Consider the following 12,083-nt stretch of genomic DNA (forward strand, 5'->3'; position numbering starts at 1 on the left):
CTTTTTTCTTTTCTTTTTTCTTTTCTTTTCTTGCCCTTTTCTTTCTTGCCTTTTTGTTTCTCACTTTCCCTTATTTTTCTTTATCATTTCTTTCTCTTTCCTTTTTTCTTTTTCTCTTTTCTTCTCCGTCCTTCCCTTCCTTTTTCTTTTCTCATTCCTTTTTTGTGTCTTTCTCTCTATTTTTCTTTCTATTTCTTTTTCTTTTACTTTTATACATAGAAAGATACAAATTTTATATTCATCAACGTTTCATATTTTTTCAAGACTTTCTCAGGGTGAATAAGTTGAAGGAAATAAAATACCCGTACAATATTTGGAGATATACGTATATTATACATCCAGAAGAAGTCTTGAAATAAAGACGAAACGTTGATGAACATATAATTTGATTTGTTTCTTTTTCATCTCTCATCATGTCGGAATATTGTTTTCATAATTATTATCATATATACTAGTAGGGAGAGCCGACGTTGCCCGGATTTGAATGACTATCAACAAATGTCCCACACTTCCAATATTGCTATTTTCTTTCTCTATATCCCTTTACTTTTTTACTTTTCCTTTTTCTTTCTCTCTCTCTCTCTCTCTTTCCTCTTTTCTTTCCCTTTTACTCTTTCTTCTAATTCCCATTTTCTTTTTCTCATTCCCCTTTTCTTCACCTCTTTCTCCTTTTCTTCTTTCTCCTTTTCTTCTCTTTCCCTTTTCTTTTTTCCTTTTTTTATTTTTCCCTTTTTCTTTCTTTTTTCTTTCTCTTTCACTATTTTTTCTTTCCTTTTTATTTCTCTTTCTGTTTTTACTTTCCTTTATCTCTTCCCCTTTTTTTCGCTCTTTCGTTCCTTTATCTCCTTCCCCTTTTTTTCGCTCTTTCCCTTTTTCTTTCTTTCTCTTTTTTTACTTTCTCCTTGCTGTTTTACTTTTCCCTTTCCTTTTTCTTTCCCCCTTTCTTCCTCTCTTTCCCCCTTTCTTCTTCTCTTTCCCCCTTTCTTCTTCTCTTTCCCCCTTTCTTCTTCTCTTTCCCCCTTTCTTCTTCTCTTTCCCTCTTTCTTCTTCTCTTTCCCCCTTTTTTCTCTTTCCCCCTTTTTTCTCTTTCCCCCTTTCTTCTTTTTCTCTTCCCCCTTTCTTCTTTTTCTCTTCCCCCTTTCTTTTTCTCTTTCCCCCTTTCTTCTTTTTCTCTTTCCCCCTTTCTTCTTTTTCTCTTTCCCCCTTTCTTCTTCCTCTCTTTCCCCCTTTCTTCTTCCTCTCTTTCCCCCTTTCTTCTTTTTCTCTTTCCCCCTTTCTTCTTCCTCTCTTTCCCCCTTTCTTCTTCCTCTCTTTCCCCCTTTCTTCTTCCTCTCTTTCCCCCTTTCTTCTTCCTTTCTTTCCCCCTTTCTTCTTCCTCTCTTTCCCCCTTTCTTCTTCCTCTCTTTCCCCCTTTCTTCTTCCTCTCTTTCCCCCTTTCTTCTTCCTCTCTTTCCCCCTTTCTTCTTCCTCTCTTTCCCCCTTTCTTCTTCCTCTCTTTCCCCCTTTCTTCTTCCTCTCTTTCCCCCTTTCTTCTTCCTCTCTTTACCCCCTTTCTTCCTTTTTCTGTTTACCCCCTTTCTTCCTTTTTCTCTTTCCCCCTTTCTTCTTCCTCTCTTTACCCCCTTTCTTCTTCCTCTCTTTACCCCCTTTCTTCTTCCTCTCTTTACCCCCTTTCTTCTTCCTCTCTTTACCCCCTTTCTTCTTCCTCTCTTTACCCCCTTTCTTCTTGTTTCTCTTTACCCCCTTTCTTCTTGTTTCTCTTTACCCCCTTTCTTCTTGTTTCTCTTTCCCCCCTTTCTTCTTGTTTCTCTTTCCCCCCTTTCTTCTTGTTTCTCTTCCCCCCTTTCTTCTTGTTTCTCTTCCCCCCTTTCTTCTTGTTTCTCTTTCCCCCCTTTCTTCCTGTTTCTCTTTCCCCCCTTTCTTCCTGTTTCTCTTTCCCCCCTTTCTTCCTGTTTCTCTTTCCCCCCTTTCTTCCTGTTTCTCTTTCCCCCCTTTCTTCCTGTTTCTCTTTCCCCCCTTTCTTCCTGTTTCTCTTTCCCCCCTTTCTTCCTGTTTCTCTTTCCCCCCTTTCTTCCTGTTTCTCTTTCCCCCCTTTCTTCCTGTTTCTCTTTCCCCCCTTTCTTCCTGTTTCTCTTTCCCCCCTTTCTTCCTGTTTCTCTTTCCCCCCTTTCTTCCTGTTTCTCTTTCCCCCCTTTCTTCCTGTTTCTCTTTCCCCCCTTTCTTCCTGTTTCTCTTTCCCCCCTTTCTTCCTGTTTCTCTTTCCCCCCTTTCTTCCTGTTTCTCTTTCCCCCCTTTCTTCCTGTTTCTCTTTCCCCCCTTTCTTCCTGTTTCTCTTTCCCCCCTTTCTTTCTGTTTCTCTTTCCCCCCTTTCTTCCTGTTTCTCTTTCCCCCTTTCTTCCTGTTTCTCTTTCCCCCCTTTCTTCCTGTTTCTCTTTCCCCCCCTTTCTTCCTGTTTCTCTTTCCCCCCCTTTCTTCCTGTTTCTCTTCCACCCTTTCTTCCTGTTTCTCTTCCCCCCCTTTCTTCCTGTTTCTCTTCCCCCCTTTCTTCCTGTTTCTCTTCCCCCCTTTCTTCCTGTTTCTCTTCCCCCCTTTCTTCCTGTTTCTCTTCCCCCCTTTCTTCCTGTTTCTCTTCCCCCCCTTTCTTCCTGTTTCTCTTCCCCCCCCCCTTCTTCCTTTTTCTCTTCCCCCCCTTTCTTCCTTTTTCTCTTCCCCCCCTTTCTTCCTTTTTCTCTTCCCCCCCTTTCTTCCTTTTTCTCTTCCCCCCCTTTCTTCCTTTTTCTCTTCCCCCCCTTTCTTCCTTTTTCTCTTCCCCCCCTTTCTTCCTTTTTCTCTTCCCCCCCTTTCTTCCTTTTTCTCTTCCCCCCCTTTCTTCCTTTTTCTCTTCCCCCCCTTTCTTCCTTTTTCTCTTCCCCTTTTCGTTATCTCTTTAAAAAAAAAAATGGTACTCTAAAATGCAAGATTTTTTTTTAGCAGCCACATGTTTAAGTTTCTTTAAGTTTCTTTCCAAGGCACGTGGTCCCTATTTTGTCATGTTGTATCGAACGTAAAGCGAATTTTGATGATGATGATGATGATGATGAAAGCTGAGCATCTCCACTTTCACCACCAACGCTCGAGTTGAAATGAATGGTTCATTCCTTTTTGACAGAGAGCATACACTAACGAACGATGGATAATTCCAATTTACATTAAAGCCCGTCGCAATATACATAAATATGTTAAAATAATGTTATGCAAATGTTAATGTGCCGTTGGCACCTGATTAGGCGTGCGGTATCCGTTGCCATGGTAATGCATACAGATCGTCAATTTGAACTTGGGTGGTCCTTGTGGAACCTTAATCAGTCGTTATTACGAAGGTGAGTTCGCTGACCATTCGGCCTCGTTCCTTCCTATCCTCATGTGAGTGGCAATTAGAGTCCGTTTAATCGTAAATGACTGAAGTATGTGCATTTGTAAGGAAGGAATGGGTAATGTAAAGATGTACGGTGGAAGAATTTCAATGGCATTGTTGGCTCCTGTGTGTGGGTGTGTGGGTGTGGAAGGGGGGGGGGTTGTACAAAAGATCATCATCATCATCATTGTCATCGTCATTGTCCACATAATCATTATCAGCAGCATCATCATCATCACATTATCATCACATCATCATATCATCGTTACATCATCATATCATCGTCATCACATTATCTCAGCATATCATAATTGACACATTATCATCACATTATTGTATAATCATCATGATCATATCATCATATCGTTGTCATATGATCATATCATCATATCGTTGTCATATGATCATATCATCATATCATGATCATATCATCATATCATGATCATATCATCATATCATGATCATATCATATCATGATCATATCATCATCATATCATATCATCATATCATGATCATATCATCGTATCATGATCATATCATCATATCATTATCATATCATCGTATCATATCATCGTATCATGATCATATCGTATCATGATCATATCATCATATCGTTGTCACATGATCATATCATCATATCATGATCATATCATCATATCATGATCATATTATCATATCATGATTATATCATCATATCATCGTCACATGATCATATCATATCGTTATCACATCATCATATCATCATCACATCATCATATCATGATCATATCATATCGTTATCACATGATCATATCATGATCATATCGGCATATCATCGTCACATGATCATATCATCATATCGTTGTCACATGATCATATTGTCATATCGTTGTCACATGATCATATTGTCATATCGTTGTCACATGATCATATTGTCATATCGTTGTCATATGATCATATCGTCATATCGTTGTCACATGATCATATCGTCATATCGTTGTCACATGATCATATCGTCATATCATCGTCACATGATCATATCGTCATATCATCGTCACATGATCATATCGTTATATCATCGTCACATGATCATATCGTCATATCATCATCATCATATCATGATCGTCATATGATCGTCCTCGTCATCATTTTCACATCGTATCATTGTCACATCATAATGTCGTCATCATCGTTCTCATCGTCATTAGTTTAACGTCTGTTTTACATGCTGATATTTGTTGGATGGCATTAAGAAATTGACTCCCAAACTGGCCTATCTCTGGCCTGGTCTTTATTCCTCCCTCTTTTCTTTAGGTCCATTCTTATCCCTTCCTTCCATGTTTTCCTTGAATCCTTCCCCATGTCAACTGAACTTGCTACCTTAACTTTCCTACACCTACTAACCCAAGAACTCTCATGTGACCATACCATCAACGTCTCCCTATACTGTCCTGATTTAATCTTCTGAAATCATCAGAAGTATTTTTTTTTTTTTTTTTTTTTGTGTGTATGTGTACATTTATAGTGGAAAAGGTTGTCATCATCGTTACATTAGTTTAATGTTTGGTCATATTTATTGATTTGCTTCCCCATGAGAGCAATATATGACACAAGGTTGTTTTTAATGTGGGGGAAAAATCAGATCCCCAAAAAGGGGCATTTTGGAAGCAGGCAAAAATAAAAATGGCCTTAGTAAATGTAGGAGAAATCCTTCTTTACTAAGGACAAATTAACTTGTTGCATATGAACAGATACTACAGTGTGGAATGATAAAATTATTGCCATAGAAAAGACGACATGATTCCATTTCCCTTTGATGAAAACCGGTTTTCTTTTTTGATTGCAGACTATCTACTATCAGTTTTCGTATACAAATCCAAACAGCGATAAGAGCCTTCTATCATGTCTGAAAGTGACACGATGTTCGACGAGAGAGATCGGAGATGCACCGCTGTACAACTCATGCTCTCTACCGATCCAAGTTAAGGCAACAGGATCATTGCCAGCACCCTCAAAATGCAAATCCGGAAAATTCAATGCTTGAAGGCAGACCTCAGCAAAGTTTTCGGCCATGGTTTATGGTTTTTGGTGTGGTTCCAAGTGAGGGCAACATCATGCCACCTTACATCTTCGGTTGCTTGAAAGTCAACATCAACGTGTACCTGGATGTGTTGAAGAGTGTGGTGATCCCCTGGTGTAATCAGGTGGCCGCAGGCCGATCTTGTGTGTGGCAACAGGACTCTGTGCTGGCCCACAAGTCCAAAGAGACTTGGGCTTGGCTTCAGAAGGAGTGCTACGACTTTGTGCCTTTCTCTCATCCCCCCTCCTCCTCCTCCAACTAAAACCAGCTGGATTACTTTGTTTGGTCATATGTCTAGAACATCACCAACATGACCTCTCACAACACCAAAGCCAGCCTGATCGCCGCAATCCGCCAAGTATTCGTTGAACTCCTGTCGGTGCTTGTGGAAAAAACATGTTGACTTTCAAGCAATCGAAGATGTAAGGTGGCATTATGTTGCCCTCACTTAGAACCACACCAAAAACAATAAACCATGGCCGAAAACATTGTTGAGGTCTGCCTTCAAGCATTGAATTTTCCAGATTTGCATTTTGAAAAGCCTGAAAAAACTGCGCTCATTATTGATATTGTCCCAAATGACTTATAGCCTTAATAGAGCTGAACAGAAAAAGATAACTTCTAATGGAACTAGCCTGTGTGCCCGGTGTTGCCCGGGTGTTTGGATGGTGTGTGTGTTGAGCAAAAACCAAAAAAAAAGAGATGGTAGTAGGCAGGCAGTCCCAAACCCATGCCGCGTAGGCAGAAAAGTGAAAGAAAATCTGACGTCTTAGCCGATGTTTCCATGATGTGACCGGAAGTCAAAAGTGTTGAAATTAACCAAAGTCGATCCAACAGTGACAATGATTTGCTAAAACGTTGGTGAAAAAAGATCGACCCTCCTTCTACAAAACGGCCGAGTTTAGGGTGAAGGAATCAACGTTTTTGACCAATTTTTTTATATTTGTTGTCCAAGATGTTGAGCTCCAAAATGGTACCAATCTTGTCAGGATCCGTCACCTCTGTCGAAAGTTTTCGCGAGACATACAAACACACATACATACATTTAAACAGACAGGTGAGATTTATATTAAAGATTAGCGGGATGGGGGGTACCCGGCATTGCCCAGGTGTTTGGAGGTGTGTTGTTGGGGAGGGGGGGGGGTAGATCAAAACATGGCCGGGTGCTTGGAGGTGTAAAAGAAAAAAAAGTTTTAGTAGGAAGGTAGGCTTGAACCCCGAACCCTTGACGTGAAGGTGGAAACGAAAGGGAAAAAAGCCAGACACTAACCATCTCGGCCACGAAGGGAGAGGAATTGATAAGCATGTTAAGTTAACATTTATAAAGTAAAATTGACAGGTGCAAGGAAGTTAAGTCGCGTGATGTTTGACCTTGAAACATGATGTAAGCCATGGCTATTCAGCAGTTAAGATTTTGAGCGGGACAGTTTTTACCGAACTTTGGGGAAGGAAAAGAAGCTCCCCCATTTATTAGGAGAGTGTCTCGAAATGAAAGCAACTGCCTGATATGACGGTGAAAAGCCGATATTGATGACCAAACGTTTACATTGCTTTCTGGAGACCACCGGCCATGGGCCGGGGAGGGAGCTATTCAAATCGAGTTTCGCTTTTTTTATACCGAAAAACGAAAGCAACACGCAGTGATCCAAAAATCTGGAATATTTAGCTTTTCAAAGTCGGGCAAATTAAATAGACAGGCGACCCCTGTTGTTAACTCGTAGATATTATGATTTAGACGTGATATAAAAAGTTTTAAGAATGAGGGAGCCGAGCGAACAGCGCCCAGAAAAAAACCTTTTGCAGACATACATAAAATGTGTACATACATACTTACATAGGTTGAGAGTTCGAGAGAAAAATTTTAGAGTCTGTCCAGATATACATGAAGAATGTCGGTTAGATGGAGTGAAACGTTACGAAAAGAAAAAAACATTCAATATGAAAACAGTTGTCCGAAAAATTATAATAATGTGAATACAGAAGGAAACAATAAATTTGTCGCCCTAAAGAAAACAACACTACTTCTTTATTTTAAAACTTTTATTGAAAAAAAATCAATCCAGGTATCTTGATTATGTAGTAGAGCTGACGTCTATTCAATGTAGCCACCTTCAGCCTGAATCACCGTCTCAATACGGGCCCGGAACTTAGAGCATGCCTTTTTTATAAGTTCCAACAGGAGCTCAGTGAATATTCGGCAAATGGTGGCAATCAGGCTGGTTTTCGTGTTCATGATGTTCTCGATGTATGACCAACCAGAGTAGTCCAGTAGGTTTAAGTCAGGGAAGGAGGGGTGGGGGTCAGTGAGAGAAGGATACAAAGTCGTAGCACTCCTTCTAAAGTCAAGCCTGGGTCTCTTTGGACTTGTGAGCCGGCGCTGAGTCCTGCTGCCAGCGGTCACCTAATCTTCAGCACATCCATGTATACTTTGGTGTTGACTTTCAAGCCGACTTTGAAGATGTGAGGTGGCATGATGTGGCCCCTCACTTGAAACCATACCAAAGACCATAACCATGGCTGCAAAGGGTCATCCAATGCATTGAGCTGTGCCCTGAAGCATTGAACCATTCAGATTTGCATTTTGAGGGTGCTGGCAATGGTCCTGTTATCATAATTTGGATCAGTAGAGAGCAGAGTTGCCCCTCATTTGAAACCACACCAAAGATTATAATCATGGATGGAAACGTTGTTAAGCTGTGCCCTCAAACGTTGAACCATCCGGATTTGTATTTTTGCTCTGTTTTCATAACTTGGATCGGTAGAGAGCATGAGTTGTACAGAGGCGCATCTCCAATCTCACTCGTTAAACTGTGTCACTTTCAGACATGATAGAAGGCTCCTATCGCTGTTTGGATTTGTACACAACTAGCCACCTAGTAGATGGTCTGCAATGAAAAAAAGAAAACCGTTTTTTATCAAAAGGAAATGGAATCATGCCGTCTTTTCTAGGGCGACAATTTTATCGCTCCACCATGTATATATCCTGCATTTTTTTTTTTTGTTTTTTCATTTAAATTTCTTTGTATTTTTTTAAAACTCTAAACTTCTTTTTATCTGTCGCATGATTTTAAAATCAAAATTTGTATCAAAATCAGAATAAGCATTCTAGATACAAGGTTTAATCGCATTATTTATTGGTTTGTATTTTTGTAAAGGCCATAGAAATAGTGTCAAACTTCTTTGTACAGTGAATTGTTGTTTTTCTTAATTACATTTTCACCCCAAACAAGGCACATTGCCACTTTTGATGTAGGGAGATACTATCAGGAACATAAGTTGCAGGGATACTGTGTAGGGAGTTGAGCAGCAAGATGTCTGTTCACATTATACTTGAACTTCTGAATGTCAGTACAGTTGGGAAAGCAGGAACCTGGAAGGGAATTCCAAAGTCTAGCAGTTCTAAGAAAGAAATTATTAGAGTAGAAGGCTTTCTTACATCTAGGGATTTCTACTGTAGGGGTGGGATTTTGCTGATTGTCGGGTTTATTTTTGTCGAGGGGGTACAAGGGCTTGTAGTTCGTTGGAGCATCCACCATTAAAATACTGGTAAAACAGACAGATGGATGCAACATTTCGTCAATGGGACAGAGGTTGAAGCTTAGATGACAGTTCAAGACCTATCAGGTTGGCGACTCTCTTTTGAACCCTGTCCAGGAGTTAGAGACTAGTATCAGATGCACCAGCCCAAATGTGACAATACTCCATGCATTGGCGAATATTTTACCTGCTCTGGGACAGGTATTCTTTTATTATTCAATAAAGTAAAGATTTTTTTTTTTTTAACATCGACAATAGTCCAGTTGCACGTGTACTTAAAGAATTTTTTTTTTTTTTTTTTTTCAAATCAGAATTTTTTTTTTTTTTTTTTTTTATCTTTTGGAATAATTTCGAAACCAAAAATGAACAATGTTATGTGAATATGCGTCTCGATGTTGTCATCTTGCCTCTTTCAGCAAAAGGTCAACAGGAAAAGGGCCAAAATGTCTTTATTTGTCACCGACTCATGGCCAGCTAAATACATCGTTTTGTCTTCTTCTTTTTTTAAAATAGCCATTGTCCAATAAACAAACTACAAATTGCTCCTGGCCAAACAGACTCCATCTGTTGTTCGGCTTGCACAAAAGTAGGCGGTGGTTGACTGTCAAACTGACGAACATGTACGTAACCATTTTGTCCGGTGACAAGCGTTACTGCCAGCTGTTGTCATAAAAAAGAAACCCTTAGCAGGAAATCATCACGCAGCTATTTTCATATTGTTGCGAAAACTATTTTTAAGCCAGTGTATATCACTTGAATGCGAACAAGAACTGGGTTCGGAAATACCCCTCATGGTTAGTTTGTTTCTTGCTTCTTTTTTTTTTCCTTATTTAATAGTGTAGAGCAGGCATGTCAAACCTGCAGCCTGTAAGCTGCATACGACTCTTTACAAGCGCACTTTCGGCCCACGTAAAAGATACTGTGATTTTGTAAATTAACAGCCTCAATGTTTTTTGTTTATTATTTATTACCCCTCAAAACTAGGCATATTACCACTGAAGCATACAGGGCTACTGTCATAGGGTCCAGATTTGGGAGTGGGGCCTTAGGTAGGGAGTTGTTTGTTTATTTTGCATTTAAATTTCTGCATGGCACAGAGAGCAATGAGTAAATTTCAAAGGCAAACGGTCCAACGAAAGAAGCTATTCGAGTAAGACATCTTCCCATATCTCAGGTCTTCTATAGTGAAGGGGTGGGATTTTGCTGCTTGTCAGGTAGGTTGAATATATTTTCATTGAGAGGGTGTACAAGCATAGGGTCCATATTTGTAGGTGGCAACCTGAGTGGGGAATTGGGTAACGAGATACAAGGTGCCTTCAGTAAGTTTCCAGACTTTTTTTGTACGGGCATTTAAAATTGTCGTAGACTCTTGAAAATTCACTATGTTATCGCTATACATCTTATGAGATGACTGACGAAGTTTTATGATTGCAAGTTCAAGTGAACAGCTACAGTAGGAACTGGAATACACTCTATTAAAGCCTGATTTTCACAGCTGGTGAATTTTAAAAAATGCAATCTAGATGTGAGGACACTTTAGAAGAACGATATGCAACAAAATCCTGTTTTAAACTTGAAAAAAATGCCACAGTAATGTATGGAATACTCCAGACTGCTTTTGGACCAACTTGCATGAATTGAGCATTAGTTTTTGAGTGGCATGAGATTCAAGGAAAGCAGAAAGTCTATGAGGGATGATGAGAGGTGTGGGAGGATTAAGGAAGTTAAAACACTAGAGTTGATTGGCCAAATAAAGAATTTCATGGATAAAGATCGTCGTGTGTCTATGGAGACAATAAGTGCACAGTTTGATGTCAGTGTGGGAACTGTACATACAACTATTCGCGAGTCCACAACTCCATCCTTGTCACAGACTATTTGACCAAGATAAGCATCAAGACAGTTCCTCACCCTCCCTATAGTCCAGACCTTGCTCCCTGTGACTTTTGGTTATTCCTTAAGCTTACGGAAAACCTTAGAGGCTGTCATTATGAGACAATTGAGGAAATGAAAGAGGCTGTGATGAGGGTCATTGACACGCTCACACAAGAGGACTTCCAGAAATTGTTGGAACGGTACAACAAGTGCATTGCAGCCGGAGGAGATTACTTCAAAGAGGACTAGAGTTTCATATGTGTACTATCAATAAAAGTGCCTATACGAAAAAATGTCTAGAAACTTATTGAAGGCACCTCATATCTTAATGAACCAAAGATGTGAGCCCAGTTGAACACCTATAAAAATTACGATTGAGCAGAGAGAGACTAGTAGCATCTCTTCTATAATAAAGTATCCGTGATAGATTCTTATGATTGCCTCTAAGAATCTGATCTGCATATTTTTAAATTATCCCATAGATGTAGAAGATGAGATTGAAGATTATTACTTACCCAGGTATGCTCCCAAAATAGATTGTGGCTACTGCTCTTGAGCATTAGTCACTCATTTCTTAGGAATCAGATGATTCTATTGTTGACATTCCTTTCCTCGGTATCTTTCTAGTTAGAACATTTTTCTAAAAAGGAATCAGGTACTTACAAGAGAGAGTACATGAAGGTTGCCAACATCCTTAGTGAAATGTTTCTGTGGAAGGAGGTGGATTCGAACTTGGTACGCCCAGGTTGTCAGTCCGTGTTGTTAATCACCTAGTCATCATCTCCCTGATGATTCTATAGTTGGCATTTCTTTCTCCTGTATCTTTCTAGTTGGAACATTTTTCTAGAAAGGGCATCGGGTACTTACAAGAGGGACCACATAAAGGTTGCAATATCCCTAAACTACTAAAATGTTTCCATGGAACGAACTGGATTCGAACTTGGCGCTCTTGAGTTGTCAGTTGTGAATCACTGTTACCTCCCTGCATTAGAGGAGGTGGCACTCAAAGTACTGTCTCATCCCATGGCATAGTTCAAAATTGGGGATTAATTTTTCTGTACTCTTCATCCCCTTTCTCACAGAGGAGACATTTCTAGTTTTTCTTTACATTATTTTCATCTCTTATTACATAGCAGTCACCACTTGTCAAGGCCCAAAGGCCACTCAAGGATAAGGGTTGATGAGTGTACTGAGTCAATGGGACAGTATCATAGTAGT

At 39.8% G+C, this 12,083-nt stretch overlaps 1 protein-coding gene across 12 annotated transcripts in view; it reads left to right on the forward strand.

The window, feature by feature from the left end:
• Positions 1 to 12,083, forward strand: part of LOC145266937 (alpha-1,3-mannosyl-glycoprotein 2-beta-N-acetylglucosaminyltransferase-like) — a 471,814-nt gene that overhangs the window by 374,355 nt on the left and 85,376 nt on the right. The window contains exon 1 of one of the 12 annotated variants that reach the window (XM_080122741.1): positions 9,518 to 9,784. The exons of the other annotated variants lie outside the window; for them this stretch is intronic. The gene's annotated coding sequence lies outside the window, so the exon portion shown is untranslated. Of the gene's footprint in view, positions 1 to 9,517; positions 9,785 to 12,083 lie in introns of those variants that run through there. 12 annotated transcript variants of the gene reach the window in all.

Source organism: Euprymna scolopes, chromosome 42 (assembly GCF_053919585.1).
Source record: "Euprymna scolopes isolate OS-2025 chromosome 42, ASM5391958v1, whole genome shotgun sequence".
In the NCBI taxonomy this organism is placed as follows: Eukaryota; Metazoa; Mollusca; class Cephalopoda; order Sepiida; family Sepiolidae; genus Euprymna; species Euprymna scolopes.